The sequence below is a fragment of the Microcaecilia unicolor genome, chromosome 3 (assembly GCF_901765095.1).
Source record: "Microcaecilia unicolor chromosome 3, aMicUni1.1, whole genome shotgun sequence".
Classification (NCBI taxonomy): domain Eukaryota; kingdom Metazoa; phylum Chordata; class Amphibia; order Gymnophiona; family Siphonopidae; genus Microcaecilia; species Microcaecilia unicolor.
The window spans coordinates 315,941,264-315,958,108 of record NC_044033.1 but is presented as its reverse complement, the minus strand read 5'-3'; positions in this window follow the sequence as shown (position 1 = coordinate 315,958,108).

Here is a 16,845-nt window from a genome sequence, read left to right as displayed (position 1 = left end):
TGTTGTTGAGGTAAGGCATTTAGGTTGGATCGGTATAGTATGCCTTCTTAAACAGGTTAGATTTTAGTGATTTCCGGAAGTTTAGGTAGTCGTACGTCGTTTTCAAGGCTTTAGGTAATGCGTTCCACAGTTGTGTGCTTATATAGGAAAAACTGGATGCGTAAGTTGATTCGTATTTAAGTCCTTTGCAGCTTGGGTAGTGCAGATTTAGATAGGTTTGTGTAGATTCGGATGTATTTCTAGTTGGTAAGTCGATCAAGTTTGTCCTGTAACTCGGGGCTTCTCAGTGGATGATTTTGTGAACCATGGTGCAGATTTTGAAGGCGATGCATTCTTTGATTGGGAGCCAGTATAGTTTTTCAAATCTAGTTCTACCAAATATAAGCCTAGCTGCCGTGTTTTGAGCGGTCTGATTGTGTGGGACTTTGTGCAGAGGTACCAGTGGTAGCAAGTGTATGACCTTCCATCCTATGGCTGATGGAATGAAAGCATAATAGACTAGATTCTATATATGGCACTTGAAATATTGGCGTCAAAAATATTTCCGCCTAGGTGTATTCTGTAAATACACCTAGCAACCATACCAGCACCTAACTTTATGCATGTCCATTTATGCCAAATAAAACTTGGTGTAAATACCAGAGCCTAAGTTAGGCACGGAGCAGGTGTATTCTATAACCGTGTGTGTAGATTTTCAGAATGCCCATGGTCCACCCATTCCACACCCATGACAATGTCCTCTTTTTGGCAGTGAGCATTAGAATTTAAGCACACTGCTTTATAGAATATGTTTATCATGTTGTGTACATAAATACTAATTAATGCCAATTAGTATTGATAATTGCTTGTTAAGTGTAAATTATTGGTGCTGATTGGCATGTTAAGTAATTAAATTGTATATGCAGATCCAGAATATGACTGGATTTGTGCATGCAGTTTTGATTGTGCTATATAGAATCTGGGGGAATGTGGTTGAGGTGCACTATTGTTCTGCTGAACATCAACCATCCTGAGATATGATTAAAGCGATACGTTTATGAATCACTAATAGCAAGGGCAGTTATTTCTCAATGTACTTCTAAGTCAGATTGAGGATCCACAAACTCAAAGGAGTTCTCCAAAGCTGAGGTCGTGAAGTTGGTTTTTATGAAGAAATCCGGTCCTGTCAACCATGTGGAATGTCAGAATGCTTCTTGTAGGATGGTGTACTTGGTTCTGGTCAGTGGGCACATAATGCCCCTCTTTTGGTAGTCCAAGTTAAAGGTCAAACAACTTTTAGCAGGGGTAACAAATTCAAAATACAATGAAGCCTAGTGCTGTATCCACTGCATGCAAATCTCATGAATATTCATTATGGATATCCTGAAAACCTGACTGGTTGAAGTGCCTCCAGGACCAGGTTTGGGAACCACTGATTTATCATTTATTTAATTTGATATACCTCTGCTTTTGTCAGCTAAGTCAAATAGGTTAACAACAAAATCAAGTTTAAAAGAAATTAAAAGCAGAACTCAATAAAATGATAGAATAGGATCACTCTTACTAACAGAATAGAAGAGAAAACCATTCACATTGATTGTAACTTACTGCTCTTCAAAACCGGGCCACCTCAACCGAAGGAAAAAAAATAATCTTCTAAGCGTACTTAATGATTGCAAAATGCCAATCCAACAGCGGGATTTACAACAACAAACTGTATTGCATCAATGAAGGTTTGACTCAACAAGCCGTGTTTCAGCTGTAGGGCCTACTCCAGAAGTCTAGTCATAGCATTAAAAAACACGAACCACATATAAAGCCACAGAGACTAATGACTGAGCATGGCTTTTGATGTGGTCTGCGTTTTTTAATGCGATGACATATTTAATAAGAAAGACGGTTCTACAAAAGGTATCATTTTCTCCAGTGATTTCTCACATAGGATATAAGGTCGAGACTCCTGAAGCAGGCCCTACAACTGAAACAGCCTTCACTGGTGCAATAAAATTTGTATGTGAGCAATTTTAGGCTTCCTCCTTCACAGAAAGTGAGACAACTTGCTATTTACATTCCTGTAAAATTCTTTGGGGCACTGTCCAGGTAACATTGCCGGTATATAATTAATTTGAGTAGTTAGTACCATCTTAATGATTTCACATCTACTCCATTAAGAAACATGTAATGGGAGTGTTATTCAAAGTACTAGGTCAAAGTACTTTACTAAAAGTAAATAATAAATGTATTTTTTAATACTAAAATAAAAGTAAAAGTACAGTGAATAACACATTAAAACATTTACTTCAGTGAAAGTAAAAAAAGTTATTGTCTAATATAATACTTTTTTGAGTAAAAATTAAAAGTACTGCAACTACAATGAATGCAGGTATTGCTAACATTTTTATCCCAACAACTTTTTTGTGCTACAAGTCGATCCACTATGCTTTTAGGAAAACAACATTTTGAAAATGATTATCACTTATGTGAGCCATTAATTCAGCACAGCTAAAAAGGTGATCAACCATTGCACTACCAGGAAGAAGATTGTTCAGTCTGATAAGAAGTTCCTTCAGATCAGGCCAGGCTGCAATACTACTGATGTCTTCTGGGTCTGCAAGTATTGATCAAGGGAATGTCATAAGAACATAAGTATAGCCATATTGGGTCAGACCAATGGTCCATCTAGCCCAGTCTCTTGCTTAATAATGGTCCATCTAGCTCAGTATCCTGCTTCCAACAGTGGCCAATCTAGGTCACAAGTACCTGGCAGAAACCCAATTAGTAGCAACATTCCATGCTACCAATCCCCTATGTTCTTCTCAAAAACAGACTATGGACTTTTCCTCCAGGAACTTGTCCAAATCTTTTTTAAACCCACATACGCTAACTGCTGTTATCACACCCTCCGGCAGTGAGTTCCATATATTTCCATGTAATTTCATGTAACTTCATTGAGTGTCCCCTGGTTTTTGCACTTTTTGAAAGAGAGAAAAATTGATTCACTTCTACTTGTTCTACACCACTCAGGATTTTATAGCCCTCAATCATATCCCCCTGAGCCATCTCTTTTCCAAGCTGAAGAGCCCTAACCTATTTAGCCTTTCCTCAGATGGGAGGAGTTCTATCCCCTTTATAATTTTGGCTGCTCTTCTTTGAACCTTTTCTGATTCTGCTATATCCTTTTTGAGATACGGCGACCAGAACTGAACGCAATACTCAAGGTGAGATCGCACCATGGAGCGATACAGAGGCATTATAATATTCTCGGTCTTATTTTGCATCCCTATCCTAATAATTCCTAGCATTCTGTTTGCTTTTTGGCCGCTGCCACACACTGGGCAGAAGATTTCAGTGTATTGTCTACAATGACACCATTGCAGATTAGCAAAGCAGAGAAGATCAGTAGCTGAGAAAAGGGATCATGCATATACTAAAACTACTACTTATCATTTCCATACTGCCACTAGATGTGCACAGTGCTGTATACTGAACATGAAATAGACAGTCCCTTCTCTATAGAGCTTACAATCTAATCAAGCTGGACAAATAAGGGATAAGGGAATTACTTAAGGTGGTAATTATAAAACAGACATGGTAACATAGTAGATGACAGCAGAGAAAGACCTATACAGTCCATCCAGTCTGCCCAACAAGATAAACTCATATGTGCTGCTTTATGTGCATACCTGACTTTGATTTGTACCTGCCATTATCTGCTATTTTCGGGGCACAGACCATAGAAGTCTGCCCAGCACTAGCCCCGCCTCCTACCACCGGCTCCGACATGGGTACTGAACAAACGAATAGGAATTAGGAGTTAAAACTAGCCTCAAAAAGGTGGACTTTTAACCTAGATTTGAAGATGGGACAGTGAGCCAGGTCTGTCTCAAGGGTCAGGGTCCTGGATGGCGGCAGACGAGTCACTGTCCCACTGGAGGCAAACTGGGGAGACTAGAGCTGAGGCTGGTTTGGAGAAACTGAGCAGCTTGACTGAAAATAAGCTGCTGGCTTGGCTGTCACATGGTTGGCTTGGTTGAAGCTGAGCTGGCTTGGCTGATGTGGGGCTGGCTTGATTGAAGCTGGACTAGTTTGGCTGACGCTCAGTTGGCTTGGCCAAAGCTGGGCTGGCTTGGCTGAAACTGAGTTGGCTTGGCTGAGGCCAAGTGGAGCCTGAAGGAAGCTTCCTCAAAGACTTGGATGGAGGGATACCGGTTTTCAAGATGCCCACCATTGTGTCGTCAGGGTGCATCAGATATTGGTGAGCCTGTGCACTAGGCATGCGTGAATGTGCATGGTGCAGCGTAGGCTGCCTGGCAGGGCCCTTCCCAGGAGAGGACTTGATGTTCCAGACTCCGCAGCTAGACCAGCTGCAGGCCATCCTGCCCAAGAGCCACGAGGTGAGCTAGGCGGAGTCAGGGCATGGCGGCAGGCATGACAAGAGAGATTTACCTGATGAACGGAGTTCCTAGGGAGGGAGTGTAGGGAGAGATAAGAGTGGAGAGGTAATAAAGAGCTGCAATAAGAGGAGTTTGAATTGTATGCAGAAAAAGATAGGGAGCCAGTGAAGTGATTTGAGGAGAAGGTTAACGAGTATAGTGACACTGGCTGAATATAAGTCATGCAACAGAGTTTTGAATAGATTGAAGGGGAGAGAGATGGCTTAGTGGGAGACTTGCGAGAAGCAAGTTGCAGTAGTATAAGATAAAGGTGAAAAGAGTGTGGTAGGGTTTTGGTAGTATGCTCAGAAAGGAAGGGACAAATTTTGGTGATGTTATAGAGAAAGAAATGACAGATTTTAGCAGTCTGTTGGATATGTGCAGAGAAAGAGGAGTCAAAGCTAACCCAGCAATGGGTCCCCTGCAGTGGCGATCCTAGCCGGCATGACACCCGGGGCGGAGCGCCGATGCGCCCCCCCCCCGGGTGCAGCGCGGCCCCCCCCCCGGTGAAATGCCCCCCCCCCGGGTGCATGCCGCTGGGGGGGGGGTGCCGTGGCACGCGCCTGTCAGCTGACTTCGCTGACTTCGCTAACTTCGCTGCAGCTCCCTCTGCCCCGGCCGGAACAGGAAGCAACCTGTTCTGGGGTAGAGGGAGCTGCAGCGAAGTTAGCGAAGTCAGTGAACTCAGCTGACAGGCGTGCGCCGCGGCACTCCCCCAGCGGCGTGCACCTGGGGCGGACCCCCACCCCACCCCCCCACCCCCCCCCTTGGTACGCCACTGGTCCCCTGTAATGCAGGGCCCAAAGCAGCTGCCCCTTTTATCCATAGGTAAAAATAGCCCTGCCTGTGAATTTTGCAATCATGTCCTCAGTGCTGGTGTTGGGTGGTGGATATCACATCAGAACACCCTCTGTTCACTGTGCTCACCTTCATTACATGTCTCCCAATGTTGACATGCTTGTACAGCTGGATTTATGATCTAGCTTACCACATGGTCTGGACTCCAGTTGCTTCCACCCTAGCTTGATCTAGCTAGACATATCCCCTGTATATTTGAGAATTGTTGAGACTGAAAGCGTGTGTAGTGCTTTATAGAAAGTGATTGGTCCTATAACACCCTGATGCAGCATTAAAGTGAAACACTGGTCACCGTCGGTGGGAGCATATCTCTGGTTTGAAGCCATGTCACACTTTAAGCACAGATAAGTTAAAAAAATTTTTTTTTCATGGGGCACTTCATTGTTTAAAATGTTTTTCTTTTCTGGAAGGTTTTTTATGCCTATGAGATAATTGTTCACGAAGCCATAAAACCATGTCAAATTGGCCTTATTTGTTCTATAGAGACTGTGCATGGACTTGATTGAATCCCTAGATCATTTTGTTGTCCACAAGAGTGTTTGCTTTGGAGTATTTCTATAGTCTCTTCACTCCTCTGAGATTGTTGGTAATGCAAAGCAGATCCTCCATTTCTTGGAGCATTTCACTCCAAAAAACCCAAGAGGGCTGTTACCAGGATGGAGGCATCCTACAGCATGTAGTTGGGGGTGGGAAAATTATGACAGAGTGGTGCTGGTAGATGCAGGGAGCGGTAGTGGAGAATAAAGACAATCTCTGGGTTCCTGTCAGCTAAGCTGTCATTGAAGACTGCACATGGATGCAGAGGTGCAACATGGTGCCAATACCTCAAGTGCACAGAGAAGAGGGTTGTGAGCTCCCTGGGCAGCCACGCTCAGTTCCCAAGTGGCCAGTGCTTAGCTAGATGTCAGAGGTACTGGGCAAGGGCACCAGCCAAGCAAGAAGGGGATGCAAAATGGCTGAAGCACTGCAGTAGAGACAGTGATTGCTGTAGTGGGAACAGAACTGAGTGTGTGGGCCTACAGATTCACTTCATTCAGTTCACAGTATTGTTATCAAGTGGGGAAAGCACGCAGAGCATGGCTCATAGAATTCTTTATTACCCTTTCCCCTTCCACCAACCTTCAACAGTGTGATTTGGTGGGGGAGGGGGAGGAGGAGGGGGAGGGAGGATGGAGATGAGGGTGTTGCATGACTGTATCTAGCAGCATTTTGAATTCTTCCAAACATTCTGCAGCTGCTGCAACTACTGTATGCAATATTGTAAGAGCATGCTTCTTTTTGGCCATTTTGTTTATTTATTTATTTAGATTTTTGCTCACACCTTTTTTCAGTAGTCTGTGGTGAAATAATATGCTTCTTTTTTATATTTTGTGATTTATTATGTATTGTTAATATGTTTTATATTATTTTGGATGAGCTTCTTGGTGAGATGATATAGAGAAGTCAGATTTTAGGAAATGTTGTTCTATTTTATTTAAATAATTTAATATGTGAATTTGCCCCTTTCCCTCAGTCGATCTGCCCAGCTACTTTGCATTTCTTTTTCCTATGTGGCACTACATTGAAATAAGTTTGACATCCCTGTGTTAAGGAAGTATAAATTCAGATAAAAGGTACAAATTAGTCAGGAACATTGTATAAATTACTGAGTGAAATTAAAATGAATAGTTAAACTTCAAAAGATAACAGGAGGGTTTAGAAAGATGGATAATCTTGCCGGTAGCAATTTTTGGGCAATAAATTTTATAAAAATGATTGCCTGGCTAAACACATCTCTTGCTTTCCTGGTGTGTCAGTCTGGGTCCCAAATGGATGGTTCAGAGATTGTATACAGTGATAACCAAGCTCTTGTGAAGTATCAATATATCCAAGTCTTTATTTGAAAAGGATTCCCCCCTGTTTTGTGCCTATGAGAAATGATCTTTATTGAATAAGAGCCCTAGAATTGCAATTAAAGCACTCAAGCTTCCTTAGGTTCATATTGACCTGTCATTACCTCATTTTAAATGATATTATCTTGTATCATAACACATTTCATGGACTGGTTCAGACTGGAATATCTGCATCCGTCAATGGATTTAGAGCTGGACCCGCAGCCCTGCAAAATATTCTTCACTGACAGTATGAAAAAGCATTACATCATGCCCCAATTATTGCAACAGCACAATGGCGCTGGTTGTCAGCTGTGAAATTAGAGGACTTTACTACAATACACTTACAGTCTGTGTTGCTGACATTCCACCCTCTCTTCCAGGGGAAAGAGGAGCTACATCTTGGCCAGACTGGAACAAATTAGAACAGAAAACTAAAAATCCTATGATGTCCTAGACAGGAATATGACACAAACATATTGTTAAAAGAAGGAAATTTTTCTTTATATTGTGGAACAAGGGTTCTCAGCCTAGCCCTCAGCCAATCAGGTTTTCAGGTTATCCATAACTGAGATACATTTGCTACTTCCATTTATGCACATCTATCTGATGCATAATCATTGTGGGTATCCTGAAAACCTGACTGGTTAGGTGTGTCCTGCGGACTGGGTTGAAAACCACTGTCATAGAGGACATTATGGAATTTGGGCTAACCATGATAAAGAGAGGCGAAACACTTAGGGGTATGTCTACTAAAGGGTGTTAAGCACTAACACATGCTTAGGAGATTCTATATATATGGCACCTAAAAAATCGTATTCTATAATCGGCAACTAGATTTAGGTGCCAATTATAGAATACTAGTAAAAAAGGCCCGTTTCTGACACAAATGAAACGGGTGCTAGCAAGGTTTTCCTCGGAGTGTGTATGTTTGAGAGAGTGTGTGTGAGAGTGACTGTGTGAGAGAGAGAGAGTGAATGTGCGAGTGTGTGTGTGTGACAGAGAGAGAGTGAGACTGGGTGCGAGTGTGTCTGTGAGAGAGAGAGTGTTGTGACCATGAGAGTGTGTGTCAGGGTCCCCCCTCCCTCCCGCCCTCTGAGTTCCAGGGTCGTCCCCTCCTCCCTTCCTCTGAGCTCCAGGGTTGTTGTCCCCCTCCCTCCCTCCCTCCGACTTCCAGGGTTGTCCCCTCCCTCCCTCCCTGCCTCTGAGTTCCAGGGTCGTCTCCTCCCTGCCTCTGAGTTCCAGGGTCGTCCCCTCCCTGCCTCCCTCCGAATTTCAGGGTCCCCTCCCTCCCCTACATTATGCTGTCTCCCCTGCTTTCATCCATATGCAGGCAACGTCCTCTGTGCCCTGCCCCCTCCATCCATCCATGTGCAGCATCTCTCCCCTGCCCCCTCCACCTGAGTTCCAGGCCCCCTCCCTCCGAGTTCCAGTGTCCCCCTCCCTCCTTCCTATTTCCATGGTCCCCCCTCCCTCTGTCCCTCCATCCCTCCCTCCCAGTTCCAGGGTCCCATGGAACTGGGAGGGAGGGGGGACGGAGAACGTTGGAGGAGTGACGTCAGCAGGTGGTTACAATCCCAGTGACACACATTGGAATGTTGGAGTAGAACGTTGGAGGAGTGATGTCAGCAGGTGGTTACGATCCCAGTGAGACACATTGGAATGTTAGAATGTTGTTTATATTGGAATATAAAATTATTATATTAGATGCTTAGTTGATATTTCAGCGCCAATATCTGTGCACATCCATTTACGCCAACAAAAACCTGGTGTAAATCTCAGCGTGTAGATTTAGGTGCACTGGGCTATATTCTACAACTAGGTGCCTAAATTTTGGAACGCCCATGAGATGCCCATTTCTCCGCCTATAGCCACGCCCCTTTTTGCCTCTGCGCGTTAGAAGTTTGGCGCATATCACTACAGAATACATTTAGCGAGTTGTGCACCTAAATTCTAATCAGTGCCAATTAGTGCTCATTATTGCTTGTTAAGTGCTGTAATCATCGCTCATTAGCTTGTTAAGCTAATTAAGTTACGAACGGTGTTATAGAATCCGTTCCAATTTTGGTGCCTAAATATAAGCGCACTATATAGAATCTGGGGGTTAGCGGCTAACTGGCTATATCACTTGATATAGCTAGTTATCTGTGAATATGCAAGCACTGGCCGGCTAAGTTTAGTGGCCAAATTAGACCACTTAAAAAGCAGTCCTATCTTTGCTGCTATAAACTTAACCGGCCAGCACTAAATATTCACTTAGCCTATTAAGTTTGAGCCAGCAAAAAATCCCACAGATATTCAATGCCAGTCACTGAAAACAGCCTGGCATTGAATATCCGAGGGCAGCGCCGATCATGGCACTTAAGCATGCTGCCTCTTATGGCCTGAATATCAGGTCCACTATATAGTTTTTTTTTTGGGGTGGGGGATTGTGAACAAAAAAGAGAGGTTTCCTTTTCAGTGTGAAAGGTATAAAAATAAACTGGAAAAAAAGTTCAAAGAAGGAAATAAAGAGACGGCATGTGAAGTAATGGAAATGGTATCAATAACTTAAAAATCAGTGCAGACAGCTTGCCACATTTCAGTGTAGTGAGATAGATAGCAAAAGGAAAACTATATAAAGGAATGGAAGGGAAAGCTAACAAATTCTTAGAAACCCAATCTGTGTATAAAAGATATTCCTCCAGCGAGTTAAGCGCCTAATAAATTCAAAACAGCTCAACCCCAAGGGATACTCTGATTTGGTTGCTTAACTTAGGGGCCCTTTTACTAAAGGGTTGCCGTGTGGCAACCCGGAACTACAGCCGGCCCAACGTGGCTGCCAGCAGTAGTTCTGCCTCGAGCATGAACCATTTTCGGTGATACAGAAACTAATTCCGTAATTTCTAACACAGCGCTAACCTGCTAGTAATCGGGCATCACCATGCGCTGCCCGGTTACCACTGTATGACTATGTCTTTTTCATGGGCTTTTGACCCACTGTGGTAAAAAGTGCCCTGGCGCGTGGCAAACATGGCCCCCGCCACTACCAAAGGGTCCTTTTTAACGCAGCTTGGAAAAGAACCCTTTAGGTTATGTGCTGAATATTGGCACATAACTGCATAAGTGCCGGCTCCTCCCCCTGTCCACCTACAAAAGCTTTCAGTTTAGTGGATAGATAGCCCCACACAAGTCATTTAACCAGCCAGGAGCAGTTTCTGGCCAGTTAAATTGCTTTGAATATTGACCCTAGTGTTAACAGTCAGAGGAGATTACACAGGAGTCAGTGGAGTGGACCTATGGGTTACTGCTCCTAAGGGATGAGGGACCTATGAGGGAAGCAGGGATTCCTGAAGTAAGAAGAGATGTATAAAGGTTGCACTAATCTTGGTTAAGAAGGTTGTATTGAAGTTCTGGATAAAGAAGGAGGTGTCCTTGGACAAGTGCTGAGAAAATCACAAGCAAGAGATGGTGGAATAGGAGCTTGGAACCAGGGGCGTAGCCAGACAACTGATTTTGGGTGGGCCTAGGCAAGACGTGGGTGGGCACCAAGTGTTCTCCCCCCCCCCCCCTCCCCAACCACCACCCAAAAAATATCTCAGCTGGCAGGAAAATGCTTCTTTTCACCCTGGCAGTCTGCAGCAGGCATGTGCTGAAAACTGAGCATGTGCAGGTGTAGGTATCATGGAGAGTAGTGTTTTCGTTAGCATCAGGGGGAAGTCTTCAGCTGACCGAATTTAGGATCCCCACCAGCTACTGTTAAACGTGTGCTACTGTTGGGTGGGCCTGAGCCTTAAGTGGGTGGGCCCTGGCCCACCCAGGCCCACCTGTGGCTACGCCACTGCTTGGAACTGAGAAGAAAACCCCCAAAGGAAAGAGAAATGCATATTATGGTCTGTGGAGGAAATACAAGGAAAGATGCCATGAGAAGTAGACTTATGTAGTTTACAGTTTATTAAAACTTGCTCTACATCTAAGCTAAATTGCAGATCTAAGTGGTTTTAACAAAACTAAAATATAATTACAAAGTAGGAAAAGAACTACAATAAAAAAGACAGGAAAGGATCGCACACATATTCCAAAGAAACCAAACTCACCCAAAGCAATAAAAGAGAGAGAAAAGAGCAAAAAGAGGAAGAAAAGCAGTAGAAAGTTAAGGAAAAAAGGTGAATCTGAGTACATCAATTCCTGTATAAATCAAGTAGTATCAAATGCTTAGTGAAAAGTACAATTATTGTAGTATTAAAAGCTTGTGAAAAAGCCATGTTTTATAGTGGTTTTGAAGTTTTTAAAAAAGAGTTCAGCATGAGTAGCGAGAGGAAGTGAATTCCAAAAGAAGGGGGCAGATAAGAAAAAAATGTGGCCCCTAGTGAATTCCAACTGGGCAGATTTTGGGCCAGGAAGGACCAAATGATGATCATTAATAGACCGGAGAAGATGGGAGGGGGAGTATGGAAGTGCCTTTGAACTACAAGTCCTAGCCTTCCTGCAGTGGTCTGTGATAGGCTTTTCCTGAGCACTTGTCCCAGCTCTTTATGGGACTTTTCCTATTGGCTAGCCCTTGTTCCTGTGTATGCTGGGTAGTCGCCAGCCTCTTTTCTCTCCATTGGGGTTGAGAGAGTGTCTGTAGCATGCTTTTTATAAGAACTGAGAGAGCTGGTAGAGACAGACTCAAATTTGCAGGGCAAAGACTCTTGTTCAATAATTCAGAGCTGTAAGTTATTTCCTTTTGTTTGAATTTGCATTAAAGAAGATTTTGGTTCAAGAGTTCTGAGTCTTCACAGTGATGTTCTATATTCTTGTTAACTGTATGCCAATCTCCTGAGTTGAGAGAGTCTATCAGGAGACAGAGAAGAACAATTTATGATGTCTTCGAGTTGGAAAGTGAAGCATTTGTCATTTGTAATTTCATCTACCCTGGTTGATCAATACAGATATTTACAAAAAAAACAAAACAAAACAAAGATGCCTCTTATGGGGATAAAGATGTAACTCTGTCATTGTATTCTATTATCTTAGCTATGCTACATGCAGCTCATGCAGGAACTGAGTGCATAAAATCACTAGCCTGAAGTTATGTTAGGCAGCCAAGAACTGATGTAGACAAAGAAAAGGTTGTGCTCAGAGAATTCCAAGATGGCTACCAAGTATGATATTTTTAGTTCCTTTAACATTTCCCAAAATTTGGCTCTTCCTTATCTAAGCAGGCAGGATGTATAAGTGCAAGAACACAACAATAAGAAATCTTACTCTGGTTCTTATGTGGCTCTCTAATCAAAAACTGTACTGTAGCTCAGGAATGTTAACCAGTTTTCCTATGCCACAGCTGTTTTTAGAGCTGGAATGCTCTTGGTCCTCAGTAGCAATAAAACTCAAATCATGTGCAGATGCAAGAAGCTGAGTTTAACTAAATTAAAAGTTACATGCTAGATGAGAATTAAATTGCTCGATCTGGGTGCCTAACTATATGTTGTCAAGTAAGTATTGTTAAGTTTCTTCCTAGTGCTTAAGAGGCAAATAATGAGCTTAGTTCAAGATTTGTAGACAATGTTTTGCAGTCAATGAAGCTTACTGTGTTGCAGAGTAGTAAGTCTTTGGCAGAGCTCACACTTCAAGTGGGGGATGAGTGATTATTTATCACAAGTAGCATGCTTCTGCTTTCTGCAAATCCTAGAGTCTCTGGAGTAGTCCTCTTCTCTTGGATCTATGTTTTCCCTTGCAACTTTTATACACATACAAAGACATTAAGGCCCCTTAAATTTAATTCCTATTATTTTCAAACCATTTTGCTTGAGGATCTACATGTAGACATCAGTGGTTAACTTCAACTGAACTAGCAAAAGCAGCAGGGGTAAATAATGACTGAAGTGGAAGATTGACTGAAGTGGAAGATGGTAGAATCTTAAATGGAAAAGGGACTTGTTATACTTCTGTTCTGTGTTTTTTTTTTGCAACTAAATTCAAAGTGGTTTACATAGTATATACAGGTACTTATTTACAGCGCTGCGTAACCCTAGTAGTGCTTTAGAAATGTTAAGTAGTAGTAGTACTTATTTGTACCTGGGCAATGGAGGGTTGAGTGACTTGCCCAGAGTCACAAGGAGCTGAAGTGGCAATTGATCCCAGTTCCCCAGGATCAAAGTCTGCTGCACTAACCGCTAGGCTACTCCTCCACTCAGAAAGCTCAGCATGATCATCAGAGAAATCACAGGGTTACACTCCCAAGAGCAAGGACAGACTAACCATTTGGGCATCCAGACAGAACCCAAGGGCCCAGAACAGTAAGGAGCCAGGGTCTCCCTACTCACATGATCAAGCATCTCCCTGTCTGCTAAAAAATGCATTTGGGCTGCAAAAACACGAGGGAATCTTACAGTTTAGGAGGTGAAGAACTTTTGTGCACACAAGAGGAGTGGGACTTGGGTGTGATCGTATGTGAGGTGATGGCAAACACTAGCAGGATGCTTGGGTGCACAGGGAGAGGAATGATCAGTAGGAAAAAGGAGGTGATGATGCCCTTGTATAAAACTCTTGTGATATTTCATTTAGAATATTGTGTACAAGTCTGTGGAGACTACACCTTCAGGATGGAATTGGTACAGATACTAAAATGGTTAGTGGTCTTTGTCATAGTGTACAGGTACAGACGTAAAGATCTCAATATGTATACTTTAGAAGAAAGGTGGGAGAGGGAATATATGATAGAGATGTTTACTTACGTGGTATAAAAGCACAGGAGGCAAGTCTCTTTCAGTTGAAAGAAAGTTCTGGAATAAGGGGGCATAGGATGAAGGTTAAAGGGGACAGTCTTAGAAGTAACCTAAGGAGATAGTTTTCTCATGGAAAGTGTGGTGAATTCATGGAATGGCCTACCAGTGGAGATGATGAAGATGAAAACTGTATATGAATTCAAGAAAACTTGGGACAAGTACATAGGATCTCTAGGGGAAAGGAAACGATAGTAGATGACATGGATGGGCAGACTGAATAGGCCATATGATCTTTATTATCTGCCTTTATTTTTCTCTGTTTCTATGTCTCCTCTCCGTCCAGGATCTCCCCTTCTTCCCAACCTGTCACAACTGCAGTGCCAGTACAGCACGAAAAATAATGGGCTATGGAGCCTGACACGAGCCCATACTTTGCAAGGCTCCCGTTAACACTTTACCTCTCTCCCCATGCAGAGCCCTTCAGCTAAAAGCAGCCATGGTGGATTCTGGCCAGAATGTGCAACAACCAGCAGGCGCTGTGGTAAGGTCCCAGTTTCCCCATTTTCTTTTTAGCTTAGAAATGTAGCCTACATTGCTAAGTATCTGGATTTTAAGAAGGCATTTGATACATTTCTTATGGTCTGACATGGTATAACTCCTTTAAATTTATGATTCCTGTACCAAAGGAATTTGGAATTATGTATATTGGCTCCAGATGTTCATTTAAATTACAGTTCTTCAGAAAGAGAGATTCTGTTCAAAAGTGTGCAGTAGCAAGAGTAATGCTATTTCCTGAAGTCAGCTGGGCAACCTGTTAGTGTGAGAAAAAATTACTGATACCTAAGGTGAAATTTTTTTCTGGAGAGAATTTGAACTGATATCCCAAGATTCCTCTGGACACCAGATTCATTTTTCTGGCTTTTACTACTGTATGGTTATATGGCTGACTGGTTTTCTCACTCAGTACAAAAAGCCTACTAAGTCTCCACACCCTAGTACAATTTTCAGATTCAGTATCTAAAAAAGCATTCACAATTAATGCACATGTTTCACTGATCCGCTCAAGATACTGTACATTTTCAGTGTTCAAGCCCCTTATGCAGCAATAATGGCCATAAGTCATTTAGAATGACTGCCAACTGTGCATAGCAGGATGGTATAGCTTTTGCCTGTTCATGTTGAAATAGTCTATGCTATTTCAGGTTGCCTGGGGATAGTCTGTGGACTGCAGTCTTCAAGTCTTGCAATAGATTTTTATTTTAATTGGACTTGGGTCTAAGCTTTGGGCTATTTGGGGAAGCAATATGATTGAGATTTACAAAATCATGAATGGTGTGAAACCAGTAAACAGAGTGGTTGCTTACGCTTTCAAGGGAACACTCCATGAAGCTTAATAGATAAAATATAATGTCTTTGCAGTTGCTATCTAGGCAATTGCTTAAGTAGTCCACCACTAGAGGTGCTCCAATTCCTTAAATTGAAATATGTTGTTTCCCACCTACTGCCACAGTCTAGTAGGTGCTGGGTGAGGGTGTAGGTGTTTTTGGTCAGTGCCCAACTGGATCTTGACACAAATGTAGCATCTCTGGACAAATTCATGATTCATGGGTGGCAGAAAAGCATATTTCTTGCTCATTGAATACATGCGTTGATACTAATATGACTTGTGTGAACTCTTTCGAGCAGCTTTTACCTAGCTCTAGCTGGAACATGCAGTCATCATATTGGGCCCTGTTCAGTAGTCAATCCATCCCAGAAGTTGTGAAAATGTTTATTCTCCTGTGGCAGCATCCCATCTGTACTGGGCTATTCTCTTTGTATGCACTGTTTTATGGCCTGGTAGATCTGATTATTTTCTCTATTTCATTGAATAGTATCTATCATTTTAGGTACCACCACCAGCACTACCACAGAGTGAGACACTTTGTCGATTAATAATGCCATCTGTTCCGTTAAAATCTCTCACAGCAGTCTGCATTGAGCCACCAGTGGAAAGCCTGGCATAATGTGTCAGCAATGACCACCTCATATCCCGGCAAATATTGTAATTCAAAGGAAATTTTTAGATTGTAAGCTCTATTGAGCAGGGACTGTCTCTCTATGTCAGGTGTTCAGCTCTGCGTGCGTCTGGTAGCGCTATACAAATGTTAATAATAATAATATGTCTGAAGGTGAATTATCATTATCAACAATCATTTAGGAACAGTTGCCAGGGGTTTCTTGAAGAAAGAAACCAATGGCCTGTGATTGGTTTCAACAGTCACTTGTTTAGCATAGACATTAAGTATAAAAAACACTCTATTGCATAAACTATGACTAGAAGCTCTCTCTCTATTTGGGTGTGGTTTTCCCCCACCTTTGTCAAATTTCAGGAATACAAATGCAAGTGGGTTCCCTTTGTCAAAAGGCATACCTCTAGACCATGATGGCTAGCATCATTTTGAACTGTAAGATCAGAGTTGATATCATAGAACCTCAACATCAGAGCCTCCCTTAAAAAGAGTTTCAGTTCATCTAACACTACACCGTGTCTCTTGGATCACCAAATGAATTTGTTTTCCTGCTTGAGCCGTTCTCTAATGGGTGAAAATATTTCTGAGAATTCAGGTACAAACTTTGCCAGATATGTTGCCATCTAAACTAATTTCGAGATCCCATTTATCCGTGAGTGCTGGAATATTGGCTACTGCTTCAGCTTTCAAAGGATCTAGCTTCAGTCCTTCTGCCGACAGCACATGTCTCATAAACTCTAAAGACTTGCAGTTGAGGTGTAACTTTTCCTGGTTTAAACAAATACATTTTTGTCTGCATCTAAGATGTCTTTGAAATTTTGACCATGATCTGCTTGGGCCTGCTTGACAGTATCTCCACAATCATAGACTAGCAAGTAACCTGTGATAGAGGTCACCCCTCTCAAGCCAGACAGTGCATTGTGAAGGCACCTCTTCTTGTGCCACAGATATTCTACAGAGAAATCTGCAGCATCTATATTTCCCAAACAGAGTCTCGAATGTA